At 52.8% G+C, this 6000-nt stretch overlaps 1 protein-coding gene across 1 annotated transcript in view; it reads right to left on the bottom strand.

Moving 5' to 3' along the window:
• Nucleotides 1-4546, bottom strand: part of FAT2 (FAT atypical cadherin 2) — a 55020-nt gene extending 50474 nt beyond the window's left edge. Inside the window, exon 1 of the mRNA XM_079319833.1 lies at nt 4141-4546. The gene's annotated coding sequence lies outside the window, so the exon portion shown is untranslated. The remainder of the gene's footprint in view (nt 1-4140) is intronic.
• Between the last annotated feature and the right edge of the window lie 1454 nt (nt 4547-6000).

Genomic DNA, 6000 nt, shown 5'->3' on the forward strand with positions numbered 1-6000 from the left:
ACCTTTCCACCTGCAATGTGGAACTCATACTGAGCCTTTCACATTTTCCTCATGCTTGGGATGCAAGTTATCTTACACTGATAATCATTCCCCTGTCTGCAGATTGCTGAGGGAATTGGGTGTGTTGGACCACATTGTTAATCCTGCCACCATTCAGATCCACTGACCAGCTTCAGTCAAATTTAACCAGATAGGCAAAGACTTGAAAGGAGTTAACCTTGCACAAGCTTGTGAAAAGCAGCAGGACAGAGGAGAGAAATCCAAATTAGGACTCCCAGCTGGAAGAAAAAGCTCTAATGTGAGCCCAACCCGATTATTAGACATCAGAGAATCCACACAAGAGGGAGCGCCGCAGGCAGCCAAGCTCCATGAATCCTGCTGCTCACAAAACATCTGTTTACTGGGGTAGCAGAGCTGGGGGAGCAGAGGTCTGCACACACAAACCCCAGCAGACCCAGCAGAGCCCTGCACCAGACAGGGCTCACCCCAGCGGGTGAGAGCAGCAGCTCTGCCCAGTGTTGAGGAGGCTCTGACCCTGCGAGTCCTCACTGTCACCTGAACTCAACCCGCTGCTGGCAACGAGGCCACTGCCCTCATCACCTGAGTGCTGGTAGCCCTGCAGCGATTCCCCGTGGGGAGCATACATGCTAACCTAAAATCGCCGGAATTCTTTGGGAAGGAGCCCAAGAGCACGTTGGCGTGCAGAGCTGCCCCTGTGCCCTGCTGGATGCAGGTGAGAGCCGCAGCTCGGCAGGACAGGCACGGCTCAGCCTCTGCCCTGCAGCACAGCCCTGCCCACCGCGCTGCTCCCTGCAATTCCATTCACCGCAGACCTGTTCCTGCACTGATCCACCGTGTTCTCCTTCAGCCCAGCACCCTGCTGCTGTTTCCCTTCTGCTGCCCGAAGGTGGGCACGGAGAGCAGCTCTCTGCTCTGCCCTCTCACTCCGCTGCCATCTGTCCGCTCGCACTGCTCCTTCCCTGCCTTGGGAGGCAGCGTAAGGACACCGTGGACAACAAAATGAATGAGACAATCGGGGCATCATCCTCCCTCCTCCCATACTGGCCAGTATGCCACAAAAATTCCCTGCAGCGAATGTATTGAATGCAAAGGGATACCTGCAAGCTGATAGAAAACCTTCAGCTCCCAGCCCTGCCCGCAGCCGCCCACCTCCTGTGCCGTGTCCAAAGCGCTGCACAAGCTGCTGCACGGCCAGCCCGTGCCCCGGGGGAGCTCAGCCTTTCACCGGAGAAAATATCAGCCCCCGGGACAGACGCGTTTGCCCAGGCTGGTCTCATTGTCACAGTGTGTCCTTGTTCAGCTCCCAGCACAGGTCACTCCCTCCTGCTCCGGACTCTCTGCTGGAAGCGAATTTCTGGGACCTCCTGCCATTGCAACACCTTTGTGGAGCCAGTAACGGTGTGTGGACACTGCTTGGAGCACCTGTGACAACCAGGATGGGCACAGAGTGTCCCTGTCAACCTGGGCCATATGGACCATCTATTCATGGCATGACCGGCGTCTCCCGGGCTGCCTGAGTCACAGCAACTACCCAACGTGCAGCCTGGCCACTCAAAAATAGCACACAATGTAAGAGAATCAAAATAGCCCGGCTTGGCTACCTCTCTATTCTCTCTCCCACTTTTGATTACTTAGTAGAAGGGTATAAAAAAGAAGGCACGGGTAACCTGTTCCTTTTCTGCCACTTTTCAGCATCAGTACATGGCTGATCTTGAGCTGTTGCATTAAAAAACCTTCACTGGAGCCATCTATCCCAAATGGATCAAAACTTTGTTTGAAGCCAAATACAACTTTTCGTGTCTGCAATATCCTGTGTCAATTTGTTCCACAGTTAATTACGCCCTCTCTACAGAAAAAGAAAGTGTTTCCTTTGGTTTGTTTCAATCCTGCTCCTTGTCCATTTCTAAGCTACAAACCTTTCAGCAGCCCTTGCAGTCTGCCCCGCCCTGGAGCTCCTGCTTCCAAGAATTAGAGAATAAAGTTTCTTTGCTAATAAAGCAGTACATGCCTCATTGCCAAGGAAAAAGTGTGGTTAGAGGAAAAATTGCTTGCTCAGCAGATCAGCTTGTTAGTAGACAATGCAGCATCCATGTTGCCAACCCAGTTTAAAAAATTTAAAAGGGCTCAGGGGTATTTAATCCTCTTATGTTTGTCCATGATGCAGGAGGAAGCCCATTGCTAACTGCTCGAGGTGCACTTGCATGCTCCACACGTGGCAAAAAACAAAGCGAGATGCACGGAGCAGGGAATGCCATTGCTGTAGCATGCAGTAGCTGGAACGATCCTGCAGGACTTGCCTTGGAGCAGTTGGCAGGAGAGCAGGATGCAAAATGCATTAGTTCCTAACAGATGTTTGATTCCAGGTGTCGTGCCTCCTTTGAACTCGCCCTTCGTACATGAATGATGCTTGTTTGTTTGCAGGCTTGGGAGCTGCACTGGTTTGGGAACGGTAGGATTTGAAATGCATCCATGCTGCAAGGGAAAGGCTCAGGAGACGAGCAGACCCTGCTGTGCTCTCCCCTCCAGAGGCAGGGCAGGTGGGCTCATTTTGGGAATGCCACAGAGCAAGCTGGAGCAGACAGGTAGAGTGGGAGAAGCAGAGGCCGACCCCCCTGGCTGGGTTAGAGCTGCCCAGACCCTCAGGAACCCCAACCTAGCAGACAGGTGGATGGATGTCCCTGACCTGTTCCCAGTAAGGTGAGGTGTGCTGCGTATTAGGAAATTATGAGAGCACACAATACCAAGGCTAGAGACTTTGCTGTCCCAAATCCCGAGACAGCCCAGCCTTGCTGAGGAGCCCAATACAGACAGTTTGCTTTCTGTCCCAAAGCTCTGATAACGTCCCAGGTCTCTCTGGCTGACAGCCTGGAGAGCCACGGCAGCCCCTTACATCCCCTGCCTGCTCTTTGCCTCTCTGAGTGCCGGAATAGGGGGAACAGAGCATTCCACATCCACCTGCCGGGATCCAGGGCACCCTGGGCCAAGCAGGAGCCCGTTGGCCACAGCCCTGCCTGCCCAGCTCGTACCACCACACAGCCTGAATTTCCAAACCTCCTGGAAACTCTCAGCCCTCCACAGCCACAAAATCAAAGGAGCCGGAGCTTTCTTTAAAGGTTTTCTCAGAAGCAGCCCCAGTCGCGTGACCGCTGATCTTTGCCCCTCTGGAGTGCTGTGCTCCACCGAGTGCGCCTTCCATTTCCCGGGAGGCTGATTAGCTGATAACTGCAGTTTGGAAGGGCGCCTTGGCTCCAGTGCCCAGGCCTGCCTCCCTGCATTTTCACCTCTTTTATCAGGGCTGCACATGTACATAGGAAATAATTCCTGCACGCCCTGAAGTGGGACCGGGCTGGCTCTGCGGTTTCATCCTGTCACAAGGCACCTGGCATGAAGGAAGGTGCAGACACAGAAACGGTGGCTCTGCCTTCAGCCCCCTGCCGTGGGGCACAAGGTGAGGAGCTCTCACCTGAGTGTTCAGGGAAGCTGGGCAACATCAGTGCTGTGACTGCACTCAGGGATCCCCAAAGCACAGCCCAGCTCGGGGTGGCAGTGGAAGTGGCTTAGTGGGGCACGTGGGGACAGAGTTTGGAGCGGCACCACCTCACCCCGCTCAGTGGGGGCTGTTCATGGCCAACAGCCGAGCCTACAGCCGGACAGCATCGCTACTCCTGCAACAGCTCATCCCTTTACTCCATCACAAGCTTGCTCCCTGCAGAAATCCTGTCCTGTTCAGACACCTGGAGCGTTTCTCTGCTCACTCCCTCCACACCTGCCTTGCTCTGCAGCGTCGCTTTTGCCTTTGATAGCTGGAGCCCACCTGCTTGCACTGGCTGCAGCCCGCTAAAGCTGCCCAGCTCAGGCCAGATGCAAACACCAATGAAGCTTTTCCTGCCTCCTTCCATAAGCCCCGTGATAGGGGTGCCAGAAGGGAGGAAGATGTGAAAAGCTTTGCATCCCAAAGCTCTCTCTGTAGGTGAAGGCTGCTTCCAGCAAAAGTTACTCACATGCAAAAGCAGTTTCACCACTAAATCTCTGCATCCTCCATGCCTTCCTCCATCCCTGCCGCACAGATTGCTCCCTGAGTCATTTCACCTCCCCACACCGGCGAGCAGCGTGCCTTACCTGTTGCAACAGGAGAGAGCCCTCTCCTGCAGTTCACTGTCTCCCTTCTCCCTTCGCTGAAAATCCTCTCCCGCAGCAGCACCTCGCTGCCTGCCGGGGGTCCATAGTGCTTGCAAATCACTGAGGGCTCCGAGAAATTCCTGCAAGAAGGGGTTCTGCCGGCTGAAACTCCGGCGGCACCGCTCGGGAGCAGCGAGGGAGAAAGTTGCGAGGGGTGGAACAGGCTCGCAGGAGCGCCAGCCCTTCCGTGACGGGCTGGAGGAGGAGGAGAGGCATCGCTCCCTCGCTGCCCAAGTGAAGGTGTGTGTGTGTATGTGTGCGTGTGTCAGAGCTGGGCAAGGACCCAAGCCTTAGAGCCAAATAATTGCAGCGCTTTTTACTGTTAGATTAACTAGCATTGCCATGAAATCCAGGGCTTCAACTGCAAAGGGGGGGGGGTGGGGGTCTGGTGGAGTATGTCAGGTAAATCCCTCCAACACACCTGAAAAAACTCAAAAGATTGTTTTTAACTATCTGCCAGGTGGGTGTTGTAAGGAGGGATGGGTAGAAGGGGGTGGGGGAAACCTGAATCTGCCCTCGGAGCAGCTGCATGCGAGAGGCACTTTGAAGGTTGTTGTTGTTGTTTGTGGTGGGGGAGCCCCCAGAAACCTCGGCTGCTGCCAGTAAGCCCCGGGGTGCTCAGTGCTGCACAGAGAGAGGATGAAAAGGTGGTCCTGTCCTGAAAAGGAAGGAGGCAGAGCGAGGAGAGGGAGGCAGCAAAGAGAGATGGCAGCATGGGGAGACCAGACAATGTACAGGAGCTTTGGGGATTGTTTTTTGTACAAACAGAGCATCCTGACTCTGCGGGAGTTGTTCAAGGCTGGACCAAGGTGAAAGGACTCAGACCCTTCTGTGGGTGTCTCTGTGAGGGTCCTCATTGTCCCCTTCTGCCTCCCCTCTTCCTTTCCACCCCAAACCCCAGTAAGTATTAACATTTCCCCTTTAGACTGAAGCAAGGTTTGAACAGGGTAGCTCTCTACATGGGAAATGAATGTTCTGCTTTAGGTGAAGTTTCCTCCCCCTCTGGTGTGTTTTTGCAGATGAAATTACCAGAAAGCTTTCTGTATGGTTTTAGGGGAAAAAAAAAAAAAAAAAAAAAAAAGGAATATGGAAATGGAACAGTTTTAACTTCCAGGTACAGAGATGCCTGGCTGCTCCTTGTGAGGCTCCATGTGCAATGATGGCACAGGAATGAATGGAGGAGGGAGACAGGGTCTATTAACATCCCATTTGAGGAGGAGAGGTTGGTGCAAACTTGCACCTTAGTGGTCACTGCACACCTCCCAAGACAGCAGGTTATTGATCCTCTGGCCACATGTGCAGCCTCAGCTGGAGCTTGTCTCAAACTAGGTGCTGTCAATTTAAATCACACGACACCAATCCATTGGAAAATCATGTGATTTCATGGTGCAAGTCCAAAAATATGTAAAGGCGTTAGCCCATTATATATTGGGACTATTTGGAGTTGTTGATGTTGATGAGTGAGAGCAATATGGTAAATTCACCACAAAATGTGGTTTGGGGCAGTCAAAATTGGTCAGGAATTTAGATTAAATCTAGGGAGTTTGTACCAGGAATGAGAGAGGAAATGTTCATGGTGTGGTGAGACTGAACAATCTCTCTGGGGTCACTGTGGGACACTGCTGGGTTGGAAAATCTCTGTAACTTTTGTGTTTCAATTGTTCCTGTTGGGTGCTCTGCTCACAGCATCTTCACTTGGAAAGTGACTTTGATTCTAAGCTCCTTCATGGCCTTTCAGAAACAGTTTGGACTGAATGGGAAGAAGCAAAAATTTTAGTTGGATTTACATGTGCAGCTTGG

Source organism: Erithacus rubecula (genome assembly GCF_903797595.1).
Source record: "Erithacus rubecula genome assembly, chromosome: 16".
NCBI classification, from domain to species: Eukaryota; Metazoa; Chordata; class Aves; order Passeriformes; family Muscicapidae; genus Erithacus; species Erithacus rubecula.